The sequence below is a fragment of the Anopheles coluzzii genome, chromosome 3 (genome assembly GCF_943734685.1).
Source record: "Anopheles coluzzii chromosome 3, AcolN3, whole genome shotgun sequence".
NCBI classification, from domain to species: Eukaryota; Metazoa; Arthropoda; class Insecta; order Diptera; family Culicidae; genus Anopheles; species Anopheles coluzzii.
In genome coordinates, this window is record NC_064671.1 from 19,893,498 (window position 1) to 19,910,877 (window position 17,380).

Genomic DNA, 17,380 nt, shown 5'->3' on the forward strand with positions numbered 1-17,380 from the left:
GCTATTGCAAACTTAAAATTCGATTACAAATTAGAGATGGGGGAGTTCTCGTGGTACAGTCCTCAACTGACACGACTTAACAACATACCCGTCGTGGGCTCAAACCTCATATGGTCTGCCCCCCGTTGCAGGAGCTGACCATCCGGCTACACGATACGCAATAAGTCCCGAAAGCTTATAGGCTGCCATAGGCTATAGGCTGCCATGATCGCGTACGGCGTTACACCAGAATTAGAAGAAAAAGAAATTAGAAGAAAAAGAAGTACAGATCAATGTATTTGTACAGATATCAACAGGATTTTTTGGATTGGAGGGACAAAAATGCGCCGAAACAACTGATAATTTTTCAGGGGTTTTCCAAACTTTCGTGATTGTAGATAAGCGTTCACTGTTTTTAATCCAGACAAAACAGGTTAGTGACACAAACAGTGTTTTGCATTACATATGCGAAGTAACTGATTACATTTTCCATTAAAAAGGCTGTTCTTTATAAACAAATGCGACTTTACGGCCCCCTATTTTTGACAGGCAATCAGTCAATTTCTAATCAAATTATTCCAAATTATTCGGATTCCAAGTTCAAAAAGGGTGCCTCATAGTCCACTTCCCGTGACATAAAGCTCACTTCACTAAAGAAAGAGTCAAGAAAGTGTTCCAAACTTACAACAGCCCCTGAAAACCCCTGTAAAATAACAACTTTCTGTTAAAAGTCAGTTTTAAAATCAACCAGTAAAAGCTGATTGGATTAAACCTGCAAAAATAATATAAACTAATAAACTTCTCTTTAGGCACCCAAAAAGCGGAGTCAATCAGTGAACCGGTGTACCGTAAAATTGCATTAAATAATGATTAGTTGCGTTTTTATGGACTGCAATATCTAAAAATAATCTGCAAAAGGTTAAGCATAATAAAATTCAATTGAACAGGCTAAATACCAAGAAAAAATCCACAAAAGCCGACTGTCGAATGTCGACCGTTCCAGCGAATCGTTCCAAACGCTCTAAGCACAGCAAAGGTTAACGAGTCGCCTAAACACACCATCACACCCTATCAACCAATATCCACCATTTGTATCGAAAACGCGCGTAGTAGGCGGCGGAGTTTTCGGATAAAATTTCGATCATCCAAACCTGCAGCAACTCGGCTGCATAAATAAACCCCCCCTCCTCCATCGATCCACTCCCCCGTCGGTTAGGAAACCACCGGCAGCGCAAAAAGCATTTCAACGGTGCAAAACCGTGTGCATAATGACGCCACCCCGGGGCCGCCGTCCTCGTGGCTAGCCCACCTGGCAGCCTGGTAGAGCCATATCTAAGCATATTCCATTAAAATATTGTAAATGCTTTTACTGATATTGCGCCAGATATGCATATTTGCGACGATGCGCGCTGACGAGGCGACGGACGCCTTGGCGCGAATGAATGAACGCGCCTACTGCTGTGCACTATGCTGCTCGATCATGCTGCCTGCGATGAAAGCATTCCCGGTGTGTGTGTGTGTGTGTAGAGTCGTGTCGGGTTGGCCCGGGAGATGAAATGCTTGTTAACTTGTAGTTTGCTACCTAAGCCCCATAACCCACCTTCTGTCCGCGACCGCTGCTGTTGCCGCATCGGAACGTCGTTGCTTGTGTGACGGGTGGATGCCAATCTCAACCACATCCCGAACTGTGCACTCAGACTCAGGAACCTTTATATAAGCTCTCCCCCAGAACACACACACAGACCTAGTGCATCCGGTACGCTTATGCGTATGGCGTGCATCCGGGCGAGGTTGGCTCCCGTTGGGTGAAGTGTGAACGCATCGCGCTTATGCAGCATCGGCCGAAATCTGTGCATATCAAAACATGCACAAACAGGGGCGCGCACGTCAGGTGCATACAGCTCCCGTACCTGTGCGTGCCCCGGTGGTGTCGGCCGCAGGCGCGACTGACCGGGCGTTCGGATGTTTAAAATCGGGTCGATGGTTTCCGTCAGGTTATCATATTTTTCCCACCCATACCCTGATCACCCCCTTTTGCCACACTCTCACGACCCTTGCAGGCTTCAAAGTTGAAGTAGAAAATGATGTCCGTGGCAGGTGCATCGATGGTGTGCATTCGAACTCGGGAGTCGAGACTGGGCGGTCGGGTGTGCGAGTGTGCCTGAAAAATCCGCGCACGCGGGTGCGTTTCCTTCATTGGGGCTGGCTGGCTGGCTGACATGTTGCGGTTCCGTAGCCCTGTCGAAACCGGTTTGTGCAGCGAGCGCGCATTCTGAAGTAATATTCCATTTCCGTTCACCATTCGGGTACGATCGGGGCGAGCTGGCATATGTTTAAAGTTTACTTAATGGAGTGCACTTTTTTTTGTTGGTGTGCAAAGGTTAAGGGATTGGAAGGGCAGACGTGAGTAAGGGCAAAAGCATTTCCAATTTCGAGATGGAATAGATGCATTGGCATATTGAAAAAGGGGAAATATTGAATTTGATGAACTTATTCCATACTTTTTATTGGGAGGTAAAATTATTGGCTAAAGTCGTTGAACTCATTTTTCACGAATCACGATAACTTACTCCTACAATATGGCAAGAACACTACACAACCGAGCGGAAAAAAGAAGAACGAACAAGTCATTCCTGTTACTTGTGTTCTTGAAAGTACACTGCAATGCAACGAACATTTATTGGATGTTGGACAGATCTCGTAGAATCACTTACTGCAAACACTCACAGGAAACCAGCAATAGCACACAATCTAAAGATAGCAAACACCAAACCACTTGACTTTACCAACAACGGCCAAATCCACTCGCCTGGTCGAATTTCCACGAAACGCTTGCTTTTTAATGAAACAACAGCTGAGACGCTTTTGTGCCTTATCGCCTGTAACGGTGGCAAGCGATTGTAGGGAGCACGTGAAAGCACGTTACAATTCTGTCAAAAAATTGGGGATTTCAATTGCGGATGGTCCTTTCCAAGGAATCGTAATCCTGGCGTTTAACCTTTTGGTTGGCGAGTAATAGTTCTGGTTGGAATAGATTCGTTTCAATGTACCCTGAGCCTGTGGCAAAATGTTGCTGTACGTGATGCACTCATTTTTTTGAGGAATTGGAAACGATTCGTTGGTTGCATTGGAAGCGGAAATGTAATGTTTATTTATTAAACGACATTAGATCATGTTGGGGAAAGCCTTCTCAATACGGGGAATAGTTTGTTTTTAGTATTAGCTTTTGTTCTATCTAAGTCGAACCACATGTCCATTTTTGATTATATGGCTACATAATGGTTAATATTAATAACAAGAATTGAGTTGTTGAAAATGCAATCTAATATTGGGTCCCTTCACGATTCTAGTTAGCTTTTTTATGTGTTTTGAATTTAAACATTAAAACTTAGACTTGGACTGCTGTGACAATTCATTTATTTTGACCGATCGCGTCGAGTGCTAAAGATGGACTGACTTTCGATTTCATACGCTCGTGATACGAAACTTCTCTGGTTTGTCGCTTAACCTAGGAAATTCTAAGAAAGGCCGATCGGCCACCAAAAGCGCGCACGTGCCTTAGCGCAGACAATTGTCTTTTGTTTCACTTTCATCCCACTTGCGAGCAGGCTTCACACTGTTCATATTGTGTCATTGTTTTACAAAGCAAATACAGAGTTCTTAGTATTGTTTTCGCTTCGCTCACACCATATGGCGCCCCTAGTTCCTAGCATCGTATTCTTTTGCTTCGACATCATGGTTGACAGTTGGAGGTTGAAATCGTTGACTCTACAACACCACACACATAACTAGCCTGCAATTTTCAGTCTAGATTACTTTAGCCTCAAAGCTAGAATTAGATTCGAGTACCTGCTCATTGTCTTAAAAACATCTTCTTCCCAAGGTGCTTTAAAGAGATCAGGTAGGACGATGATGTATCGAAATAAAAATGGATGTTAAGTCGTTCAGATTTGATCTAGCCTACAATTAGCAGTATTTCACGTGTTTGTTGAACTTTTTGTGTATAGAATGAGGATTTTAGATGTGTTTTGATCGATAAAAATCAACCTTCTAAATACATACACCTTTGGATGAGCCCACCTGTATATTATACCCTCTTTGATTCTTCTTCTTCTTTGGCACAACAACCGCTGTCGGTCAAGGCCTGCCTGTACTCACTAGTGAAGTGAGCTTAGCTTTCAGTGACTTATTGTTACCATAGCAGGATAGTCAGTCCTACGTTTGGGAGCACGCTCTTTTCGGGGCTTGAACCCATGACGGGCATGTTGTTAAGTCGTTCGAGTTGTACTGTACCACCAGACCGGCCCCTCTTTGATACTTACTTACTTATCCGAAACCGCTCACGGTCTTGCGCCTTCGTCTGCCAGTCCGTTATCCCGGCCGTAATGGCGGACGCCTCCACGCCATCTTGCCACTTCAATTCGGGTCTACCTCGCCTCCTCTGTCCGCCTAAAAAGACGGCCTAAAAAGACTTTACGGGCTGGGTCGTCCGTTTCCATGCTTACAACATGGCCAGCCCACCGGAGCCTGGCGAACTTTGATACGCTGTACGACAGTGAATGTACATCTCTTATAGCTCGTCATTATAGCGGCTCCTCCATTGTCCTTCCACACATACGGGGCCAAGTATCCTTCTGAGCATCTTCCTCTCGAACGCGGCTAAGAGGGTTTCGTCAGATTTGGACAGTGCCCATGTCTCAGAGGCGTATGTGAGTACTGGAACTATATAGGTACTATATAGTCCCAGCTTCGTCCGTCGTGACAGGTCATTTAAGGCGAACTGATTTTTCAGGCTCTAGAAAGACCGGTTGGAAGCCAGCATCCTTGCGCGCAGCTCAGCTATTCATACTATTGCCATTGATAGCTGTTCTATAACTGCTATACGATTAAAACAGGCTGAAATTTCAGCCTACGAAAAAATTGTGATGAAAAGAACTTATACGGCGTGTTAGACATAAAAAATAACAACGGTTTCCGTATGCCATTCGTCGAAATGGTATATTATCACCATAGTGATCTACGAGTGAGCCGGTCTCGTAGTACAGTCATCAACTGGTACGACTTAACAACATGCTCGTCATGGGTTCGATCCCCAAATAAACCATGCGTGCCGCCTTACGTAGGATTTGACTATCCTGCTATGGGGGGAAATCAATTTGTCACTCAAAGCCAAAGCCCACAGTACAGGCAGGCCTTGACCGACAACGGTTGTTGAGCCAAAGAAGAAGAAGAAGATCTATGAGTGTTGTATTAATTATTTGAGTATACTTTTATCAGTTAAGCAGAGTTAATATGGTTTAAAAATACAGTAAATGCTGCATTCTTAAACTATAATAATCGTCCTAAATTGACTTTGGGTAATCAGAATAAGAAGGTTTAGAAAGACAAAGTATTTGAATTAAAAGTAATTTTAAAATAATTTACTCCATATCAACGTTTCGAAGCAACTCGGTTCGAAACATGTTACTAATCGTGTCGATTTTCTTTTTCATAACCACGCTTTCTTATTATTCTTGCGATAACGCGAATCCAGTTTTTCGTCTTTAAAACTATTTGTTTGTTTTAAATATAACCCTTTTCCAAACCATGTTGCATACCTTCAGGCGGAATGAAAGATTTTATAGTGCGAAAATTTGTTTTTTTTTTTTAAATCCAACGTTTCCAAGAGCCTGTAACCAGAATCATATTTTACGTAAAAGATTAGTCAAACAAGCCCTCTCAAACTCCCCATCAAAACGTATTTACCACGCAATTTATGTTGTGTAAAATGTGTTGCTGCGAAATGTTACCACCATCTAATAATAAATAAAAACCCCTTCACATTCATAATCTCTCTGGCAGCAAGGCAGCAACTTCGGTACCAACGTACCCCATCCCCTTATCGCTGGTTGTTGCGGCCACCATTGGGACATCGCCAAAAGCCCGACAAGTTTCCACCCTTAATCGAAATAGTTGAAAAATTCATCACCCGGTGTGTGAATGTCCCGCTCACCTTAACTTTGGTGTTCGTTGGTCCTTCGGTGCTTGTGCTGTCCGTTGGGCAACTTTTTAAGGATTTAACACACACACACACACACGTCCAAGAACACTCGTCACTGGACACGGATGGAAACGTCTGAAGCGGCAGAACCGAAACAAAAATCACGACAGCTTGGACAGAACCTGAGTAGAAAAATACGAAACTGGTCGCTTATGAATAATTTCGTCCTGCAGAGCGCCAAGGTGTGTCTTCTTGCCAAGGATTTTGTCTCACCGGCGAAAGAACCATGAAAGATTCAGTCACGTCCACCGGTCTCGGACATGGTCTGCACGGTTGCGGATATGGGACCGTTCGTTGCTGCAGGATGTACGAAAAATGACTCACGGATGCGCCGATCTATCTTCCCTTATCGATCATTGTCTGAACGATTGTTTGAGTGAGTTTTCACCAAAAATTGGTAGCGAAACTTCATCATCTCACTTCACACCGGATGGATTTTAATGAGCGAGTTAGAGAGTTAGTCATTAATTTATTTTATCACACCTCATTCTGTGTTCCGTTCGTCCCAAATCCAACCCGAAACGCTTTTCAATTCAACTCCACCCGGGGAGTTCCCGACACCACGGTGTTGTAGCAGCGCGTGTAGCAGGAAAGGAAAGGGCGTTGGACGACGACTTGCACATGGCACATGCATATTATGCGCCTGCAGTTTTCGAGCGGGGCACACAGACACAAAACCATGGGGTGTTGAGGGCTTGGAAACGCGTCCAAGAATTAATTCACGAACTGGCGCTGCCGTACTGGTCGCACAAAAGGGGATAGGTCGATGGGGACGGGTGTAAAGGGAAGGTGGGCACGGTGTAGCTGGTCGCCTGGCAGTGCTTAAAATTTATAGCTTTCGCCCGTGAGTGTGACAGTAATTTTAAGTTATTTCTGACATATTGGCACCGCACGAATCTGCGCTCCGTCATCCGGTTTCTGGAGGGGGTCGTTGCTGGGATTTTTCCTTGGACTGTGCTGGCGGAAGTGTGTTCTGCAAAAGGGGTTTGCAAAGGGAGACGAGAAATCCTTTTCTTATCCTTCCTTTGAAAGGATTCTGGAGCTCTCTGTTCACGGTGCACGGTCTCGTGGTCGTTTGTCGGGTTGGCAAAGGCAGTTGGAGAAAGGGTTGGGTCGTTTAAAGGGGGGGTCCTGAAAAGAACCACCCTACACCGTGTCATCCGTCCCTTTGAAAAGCTCGCACAGTACTCCGTCCATGGTCCGGAACCGGAGTCGGTTGTTTCGCATGTTTCGGGAATAATTTCTGCTGTCGACAGGCTTCAGCCACCATCCTTCCTCGCAGCCGCCGAGAAGAAGCTGTTAAGCAGTTGTGCCGTGTTTCGGCTTCCGCTTCACAGCTGCAAACTGGAAGCATCACACACACACACACGCTCGCTTAAGCGCTTTTCTGTAGTGTGAAGATGCATAAAACACGCCAGGGAAGTGCGCTGGAAGCATGTGTGAGCATGTGCATTTGCGAGAAGTTGGCGCGGTTGATTTATACCGTCAGGCCAAAAAAAAACGGCCCCGTACGCAACGGTCTCTGGTCGAGGGTGTTGTGCACGGTGTGAGGTGCAAAATATTGCGGCTAAGTTTTTCAATCTCGCTGCGTACAAAAGGCGCGCACAGCGCTCAAAAACGCGGTTGAGCGTTTAGTTTTTGATGAAGCAGCCATGGAATGGGAAAGCACACACATGCCAACATATACACACACACACTTGTACCCACGTGTCTCAACCGCTTGATGAGCCAGAGAGCCAGGTCGTCGAAACACGAATGTAAATGGCCGCAAGATGTACTGACAACTTTGCCAATTTCGGCAAGCGCACACACCTCCACCCGAAAACTCACACCGCCACAGTGGATTCGGTTGGGTGGGTGGGTGCTTCAAACAGTCGTCGTTTCTTGTTAAGGCGAATGCATTCTAATGTAGGTAGGTAGCGGGCAAACTCATTTCGAACAACTTTTGACTAATCCTTTCGTAGCTGGTGTGTTGTTCTGAGGTGGGAGCGTTCGCGATGCGTCTGGTTGAAATTATGCATTACATCGTTGAATGGTAACTGGGCGACACACAGGCACAGGCTACAGACGCAGATGTAAATAAAGGTTAGAGCGTGCGTTTGTAAACGGGTAAGTTAGTTGCTGAAAGTGATTCGATTAAATTGACTTTAGAAAGGACCAATGAAATAGTACTTACAGCACAATGTAGAATTGGAAAATCTAATGGTTTTGAACAATTAATAATGAACGAAGGGATCGTTTTACAGAAGACTGCCTATTTTACATGCATAGATTTGATTAATAAGATATTCAAATATTTTTTGAAAATGGGTTCTTTTTTTCTAATCACTTTGCTTCAGCATAAACGCTTCATTTTAAAACTTATATTTGATATATTTGAAACAAGTTGCCTTTTGATCTCAATGCCAAAGCACAATAAAGGTTTATGATAATCAAAATGATAGAAGTGTTACTATATTAGAAGGTGTGGAAGGTGTTGGCACGATATCGTGTGCATGAGTTTTAGACAGAAAGCGATAACATTTGTAAAAATCGATTTAAGAAGAGTAGCTTTTTAAGATCGAGCTTAAATACCCAGCAGGTGGCGCCACAGGTGTACAGAAAGGGACAACCAGATAGTTTGTGAGACCTATATATTACCAAAATTAGGGCCAATTAGGGAACGTGTCATTTACGGACACTAAAAGCGTCAAACAAAGTCTTGAACAAAGGCCCTTAAAGTGTTTTTAGGCCGTCCACAAGGACAGAGAAGACCAAGACGGCAAAGCGGTTGTAACGCCGGATAAGTAGGTAAGAGATTATGATTTTCTTGAAGTTTTTCTTTTTTACTCCTATTGACGCTTGGTTCGCCACATGTGCTTTAGTATTTAACAATGAATTTACGCCACTAAGCATTTTGATTTTATGTTCTCGATACCATTTTCAGCTTCTTGTCCCATTTTACTATATTTATTTTATTAATTCCCTGCTTTTTCTTAAGGCCGGGGGACATTGTCCGTACTCGCTAGTGGAATTTCGATTTTCACTAGCGTATCTGGCAGCGACTGACCGAAGCATTTTGCCAAACAATTTGGAGCCGCTTCAGAAAATATGTTATTTTTCCATGATTTTTTAGGTCAACTGGTCTGGAAAAGTTTTGTTAAAGGTACATACACATCTTCTAATTGCAATTCAGCCATTTTCGCATCAAAAAACGGTTAACAAACTACTTAAATTTGCAATCTGGCACGACCATTCCCTCCATTTCCAAAAAAAAAGCTTCCACCAGTCGCCGCCAGATGCTCTAGTGAAAATCGAAATTACACTAGCGGGTATGGACAATGTCCCCCGGCCTTAACATTTAATCTTTTGATATGTTTCACATATATTTTCAGATTAATATATGATCTAAAAAACACTAAAATGTAATTTTTATTTCAAATAGTTCGTCGTGGAGGGTATTTAGTTTATTTTTTAAATATTCAAATGAACTAAAAAGGCTTTCAAGGCAGATCGAAGATATTTTATCGAAACACTGTTTAAGCATCAAACTTAAAACTTCATCAACAGTTGTAATTCTTTCAATGTTTTATTGTAGTCAATAAATTGCGATCAACTTTTCAAATGCTTGCAATTCTCCTGCACACAAAAAATCACATCCAATTCAGTGCAACCACTAGCCAAATGTTCTCTCCCCACTTTGCAATTGAACATCCCACGCACGTAATGCTCTATTTTCGTTTAATCATAAAACTAGTTTATTTTTCACCTCACCTCTGCGATTGTTCCTCCAATCCCAATCACTGCATTCCAAAATCGGAGGGGTGGTTGGCCGCTTTCCACAAAACCAAAATCGAGATCGAGTGACAGTAATAGACCCACAGCGTGCACAGCGTGGATGCAGTGCAATATTTGCATACTGCATAATGCAGTTGCAGCTGAGGGTGGGACGGAGGCACTCCCGCCTCGCCTGTTCTTTATTATTCAACAACACGGCACGCTTTTGCCTCTTCAATTCGATTACGTTCCATTAACACTTGCCAATCAGGGGCAGCAGCAGCACACAAGCGCCCGGGCGCGATGAAATCGAACCAATTGTATCCCGGTTTTTGTGTGTGCCAGTGTGTGTCTGAGGAACGCAATCAAAGCAAGAGAGCGTGTTTGGACTGACGAACAAGAAGGGTAGAGAGAGAGGTGCGCGATGATAGGGCACGAAAAGCGTTGTAACGCACAAGACACGAGGTGCAAAGCAAAGCGAGAGGACACATCCGTCAAAAGAAAGCGGGCTCACGTGCGTTGCTTTTGCTGATATTTATTTATTCCTTGCAGCATCGCCGGATCAGGTTGAAGGGCACGATTAGCTAAATTGAGGTGATTCGGGGGAGAAAGAAAAGAATGCGGGAAGGGGGTGGAAAACGGAGGAGAAGTGGAAAATATCTACCCCATTGCTACTGCCGGGTGGCTAAAGCTTATCGAAGCGATGAATAACGGTGTAAGCGAAAGATGAAAATCGAGCGCTTGAAAATCAAACGGAGCGGTGGGTGGGAAGAATTGTGAGAGCTTTTCGGGGCGGGGTGGTCGATTTTTCCTCTAGAAGCGGGTAAATTTGTGCTCGAAAATTCTGCTCACGATTCTTGTAAAACTGTGCAAACTATACATATATACCGACGCCCAGTGTGGGAGGGAAACTATTTCCGGATGCGGTTGTAAAACAGGATTTGACAGCGTTGAGGTGGGGCTGGTTGGAAGGATCTGAAGTCGTCCCTGCACTTACCGGTCCCTCCCCTGATCACTTCCCTTTCATCCGTGCCACTCCAAGCAAGCTAAGGAAGTTTGTCCCGGTGTCCAAATCCAACGCCCTTGGTGCCAGGAAGCACCCCCAAAGGCAAGCTTTCGATTGGCAGAGATGAAAATGGTACCAACAACCAAAAAAAAAGAAGGACGCCATTTACGACGAGCATAAAATGTGAAGGGGTGAGGTGGGCAGGAGGGAGGCACGAGGCATGAGTGCCTGTGTCTTTTATGTTCGCCCCGATTTTCAATGCTTATCTCGATTCAATTTATGTGAATAGAAAAGGGACTCCGCTAGATGGTAGCGATACGCAGCGAACGATCCTGCCGCTGCTGCTGCGTTGGTGGTTGCCGCCTTTCAGGCGCATTTCTTCTGCTGCCGTCCACACGGCCACGCCTCGGTGACACAATGTTCCGTGCTCAGTGTGCTGCTCTGGCATCATGCTGGCAGCTGGTGAGATGGGTTTTCGGCGGGCTGCTTGCTACAAGGATCAATCGCACCAATCTTCGCATCCTTTGGCACTGATTGAATGATGAATGTGTGCGCCAACGGCGCCGTTTCGTGTGGTTATCGTACCGTACCGGTACTATCTTTGGTGACTCTCGACCGTGTCGACGGGTCCGTGTTTCCTTCTGCCCCAGACGGTTGGCATCCATACATGTGTGCGCAGATGGGGTTTGAATCGATGAAAAAGTTGAAATTAATATTTCTAATCCATCCCGATACCATCCTGTTTTGGGCCTGACAGCCGTGTGACGCCAGGACGGGCAGGGGTGCTGTGCTTGTTTCTTTAATCGGTGCTGCAAGTCGTGCTGTTCGGACCATGCTAACCGCTTCGCTGCTGGTGCATTGTGTTTGCAGTGTCCGGATTTTCAACCCGGTAAGCGATCGGGCATGGAAAGGGCTGTTCAGCTAAGGTAGTGGTGGTGGTGGTAGTAGTAATAGTAGTTTGCCATCGCGAACCGTGGGATTATAATCTCTGATTGAATCGAATCATACCTGCTACCAAGCCTGGTGGTGGCAAAGCGGATTACAACCCATTCGATGGGTTGGGCTTCTCCTGGTCCCTCCTGTTTCGCGGGCGCGAACGCTCCGCTTGCTGGATGCATTCGACGGTCGCTTGCAAGCTGCCAGTGCCAATGGCCCCGGGACTCTGACTTTAGCCGATCGCGACGGTACGCCCGTGTGCCGGTCGCTGATTAGGTTCAAGCTTTCGGAAAGTTCATCGCCGTCGTCGTCTGCCGTTGCTCGACGAATCCTGCGGGTTTAATTACGTTTCATCCTTTAAACGAGGGAGAGTTGTAGGGTGTGTGTGCTCTGGAGAAGGACATCGTAAGAAGTGTTTTCTTGTGGCTGTAAGACACAGTAATACCAGTGCGCCGTTTCAATCATCACCCTCTGGGAGGAGGGGGATGAAGTTAAATTATCTCCTGGGAGATTTGGCTGGCTGCCGCCCGGTTGGGACGTATAGATTTGTCGGCGAAGATTGTAATTTGCTCATACTGGAGCTGTCGTTCAACTTCAACTTGCTGAAATGCAACCTCATCAGAAGATCTTAGTGGACGATTGTTGTTGGGTTTGAGATCTCCGGTGTAAATGAAACCGTTTGAAGATGGGTCTTACCTGCGATGAATACATTCTAACCATTCTAACCAGATTATTGGATTAACCATTTCGTTTGGAACTTACAATTTATCCCTATTGATAGATCCTGTTTTTTACTGTTTATTTGTATTTAATAAATTATTTTATTATAAATAAAAGCATTGGAAAAATGAGGTCACAAATAGATGAAAATATTGAAGTAAACCGTTGTTTTCGCTTCAAAAATACAAATAAAAATGCAAAAAGTATGATATTTCTTTATGATCATGAACATGTAAAAGAGAAAAAACAATTTATTGAAGATCACATTTTTTTAAAGCTAAATTATGTTATATAAGAACAACAAAGAGAGAAAAAAAAGAACAACAAAGAGCTAATGTATCCGATAGATAGATACATATAAACTGTACTCAAATTAACTTTTTAACCTTTAAACTGTTTTGAATCTATTATCTATCTTATTTAAACTACCATTTTTATTGTGATAGTTTTTTTGTTTATTCTAAATATTTTATACTAGTTTAAGGTTAGTTTACATTACGAGATTCAGCGTCATCGCTTTGCACCGACTATTATTGAATTGCCAAGAGGCAGTTAAGATTTTGTTTCAGATTTAAACATAGTGAGGGTTTTCTCGTTGTAAAAATTAATGTTATTAATGGAACCTGGTTTAAAATTAAATTATACTACAAAATTAAATTAAATCAAATTATATACACATAATTATATTACTTTTACGCTACCTTTATTTGTCGATTCACTAAGGCAAAAAGTAATTTTGCACATCTTCAGGCGCTTAGCAAACACTAAGTAAGATAGATCATGTGATTTATTATTTATTTCATTATCATATATTTTCCAACAAATATTCAGCGACACATAGATGGTAGTATATTTCAAAGAAGTTATTTATTTCATGTTTTTAAATAATAAATTATAGTTACATCATGATAAGTAGGGAAAAGGTTATCAAACAACATATTGCATACTTTAAGGCGTTTTGCAAAGCAGGCGAGGGTTAAATTTTATTTTTTCTATTTGTTCTATTCGGGCTAAGTAACTTTTTAATCCTCTTTGTTTGCGAAGACTTTGATCTGTCCTAGAATGACATTTCATGTCAGCCTTAAAGACACACTTGCATACAGCTGTATGTCCTTTGAATAATATAAATAAATAATACAACTTTAATAAGCCTTTTTACTATAGCAAAAAAAACTATCGTGCAATGTGAAAGCATTTCTTCCCTTCTCATTTTAACTGCAATTTACTGCTAAAGTATGAGCCAGCAAGACGTGTGAAAACGAATTATACGCACGACAAAAGAAATGACCGCAAAAGAATAAAAAAAAACTTCCTCACACAATTTATCAAGCCAGCTAAACGTTAAAGTCATAATTTAAGGATTCAACTGGGTTGAAAATAGATCCCAAGCCTTCCGCAGCGCGTGGTTAGATGACTTTTGTTGCAAGCATCGCGTAATATTTATATCTCAACCGTTTCTAGTCGCCTTTTTGTTCTAACACACACACACACACTCTCTTCAGGCGTGCTATTGCCACTGTCTCGTGCCATTGCGGACAGTCTAGATCACAGGCGGTCTCGTTCCGTGCCAGCATACCTGGGCAGTCGGAATACCAGCACCGGTCTGAACACGGTCCATCATCAGCCCTGTCACGAGTATGGCCCGCAACAAAAAAAAAACATGACCTCCACCCGGATAGGGTTCACCATACGCTGACACCATACGGAAGTCCCAAAACGTGCCCCGGACGTTTGTGTGTGTGTGTGTGTCCGCACGTGTGGGGGCAAATTTATTGGCGAATTTATTGAGTAACTTTTCAAATCTCACTTTCACGGCTACCCGACCGTGCTCAAAGAGGAGCTTATGCACCATCGTGTGTAGCGGGAGATCAAGTACGAGCGCACGGATCAGAGATGATATAATTTGCAGCGTGCAGCAAGGTGCAAACGAATAAAAGATAGAGAAGGAGATACATGGAGGAGCAAAGGATAGAAGAAGAAAAAAATGGACACAAAACCGACGGCAAAGGATTGTGTGCTGCACTTGCCGGAAAGCTGCTTTCCTGCAACCGTTCGCTTCCGTTATTTGAATAGATAAATCAGACCCGGGTACTGCTGCGCGCTGGAATATGCGGAAGTTTTAAGGGGGCCGGCAGAAACTTACGGCCTGGTCCGTATTTCGGACACTTGAGATCGTTTAATGAAGAAAAATGAAGATTGATGAAGCGCCGGAATATGAACGACTGTCGCAAACGGGATGTGCGAACGCAAAAGGCGCGGCAAATCCCCTTTTTTTTGACCGCGCTCCGGGTGGGATCGTAATCCACACTCTGCTGAAAGTTTTCTGCTCGGGCTCGGAAGGTGAGCAATGGTCATAAATATGTGCGCCAACTACAAAAGGTGTGCATGTATACGGGTTTAAAGTACAATTGGAACTGGTTTTTAGAATGAGAGGGAAAGAAAAAAAAACACGGGGCAAATGTAGACAGAGAAGGTGATTGTCGAGACTTGCATACATTTGGGCGTTTACTTGAGGAGTAATCCTATAAATTAGGTGAATCTTAGTTTTTTTTGTTTTTTTTTAATCGTTGGTACAAACAGCTGATTTATTTTTGGGATTATTATTTCACACATTGAAGACAACATTTATTTGCACCAAGTATCATCGTGATATTGTAAATCGTATTATTTTTTAAGCATTTTTAAGCCTTGATTACACTCAGTTTACTGGTTTTATGACAAATTTAAAGGTAGTTTAGATTCCTACAGTAAATAATTTATTTGTAGTAGTTTTAGCCTTCTTGTAAGTGTAGAAAAATAATCGAAGGGCGGTTACAATGATTATCCAGGTAACTCTTACAAAAAATAAGAACACAATACATTGGAAGGCATGCCATTAAAATGGAAACAAACGACTTTCCGGCTACTTAATTTAAGCTGTGTGTAAGGATTATTTTTTCTGATCGATTTACTGACTGATTCTGCTATAATTTTTAGCTAAACTGATTTGTAGACTGTTATAAGGTTTCAAAGAATTGTCTATAGCGACGATGGTTTTTGGTAATATGTTGAGGATAAACGTACATTCGGTGTAAACGTGACGAACGTTCGATCAATAGCGACGGTAGAACTACAATGTATTTAAATTTATATAAAAAGAAAACTAATTGAAAAAAAATAATAAATTTGGTTTGTTTAACCTTGTAGCTACGTAAACATTGACCTTAACGTTTATTATGGGATGAATGTCAACGATCGTTCTTAATTCTTCCTAAATATGTTTAGTTGACAGTTTGGTGCAATTCTACAACTGTTCCATGACTGAACGTTATGAAACCTTTTTTTGATTTAAAAAATCCAATTTCACAATTATATTAGCTATCACAAAGATGGCATCAAATTGACCATTGCATCTACAAGAAGCTGAAAATGATTTTTTTAAACAATTTTCTTCAATCTTTCTTTCTTGGGGTAACGACCTACGCGTCTATGCCGGTCTGTAGTGCTTTCGAAACTCATTTAGTAACAGGCAGCCGGATAGTCTGTCAGTCCTTGCTTTAAACTATTTCTTCGTTGCGCTATTCATTCCATTCTTAAGTCACTGGTTGCGACTGCGTACTTAAATACGGCAATGAACTGGGAAATATTTCGATTTGTACCAGACACCCCTCACGGCGTAAAAAATGCAGTGCAAAAAGAAGTAACAACCAACCGCACCGAAAAGTACACCCAAAACTGTCACCCGATGCATTGGAACGCATCGAACTGCGAAGCAGAAAAAAACGGCATTGAACAAAAAATAAAATAATAAACGATGCGCTACATTTTTCATCCCACCAACGACTGTTTGGTGTGGAGGAATGTTGATAACACTTTCGCTGTCAGCGACATGCGAACAACGTGTGCAGGTTTCAAACCAATTTCAATGAACCCTTTCATCGCCGTTGTTATTCGTCGTGTTCCGTACACTGCCACCCCCTGCTCTACAGCCTGCTGGTGGCAAAATATCTCGCACCGTAGACCGCACAGCATACCATAAAATTTGAAAACTTTCTCTTCGGCTGGCGAGGAAATGGGATGGTGGGATGGTGGGAAGCACAACCACCAGCAGCAGCAGCAGCAGCAGAAGTGAACTTTTTGGTTTTCTGATTGAACATTCTTTGCCAGTTGGTTGCACATCGTACAGGCGTTTGGAGGGAGGCGAGGGAAGCTACCGGTGCTAGCAGCAGAGAGACGAAACGGTTAACAACGATGTAAAATCTGACTCATAACTTGCATTGCTTAATGAAGTTGAAATGTGTTAATTTGGAAAGTTTGTCCCCAATGGTTCGGGGTCGGTGCAATCGATTTCTCGTGGGAAATCGGAGCCGATGATGCTCCCTGCTCTCGCTGCCATCGGATGGTACGTGGGCTAAACTCTGTGCTGTTCCAACTTTGCGTCGCCGGGTGGATGGCGGAGGTCCTCCTGCCGTGTCATGTACCGTTGGCAAGTGCGTGCCGTTCGAGCTTTTGTTTTATTCTCGCTCTTTTCTCCCCTCAAATTTTGTATTCAATTCTCACCCACACCCATGATTCATCTGGGTTGGAAAACATTGGAATTTGCTGCTCAAAAATTACGCGACCAAAAGTTTGTCTCCGTGTGTCTGTGATTAGAATTTTCAATTTTAAACTCTTAATGTTGCGTTTGTCGTCTTGGTGGTTTGATGATATTTGCCGCACGAACTTTGCACGGTTCCGTCACCAAACCCTCGGGCGTCTTATTCGCTATCACTATATCAAGTTTATCCTGCGTATAAGCGATGGCAAAGGTGGGCGTGGGTTGGCCCGGTGGCCACCATTCCAAAGGGCTGTCGTGTCAGTACGCAGCCATCTGAATGGTATGAGCTACCGGGCGCCTCCATGCAGAAACTCAAAGCACAACGGTGGTTTGTTTGTGTGCTTGTGTGTGTGTGTGTGTGTGTGTA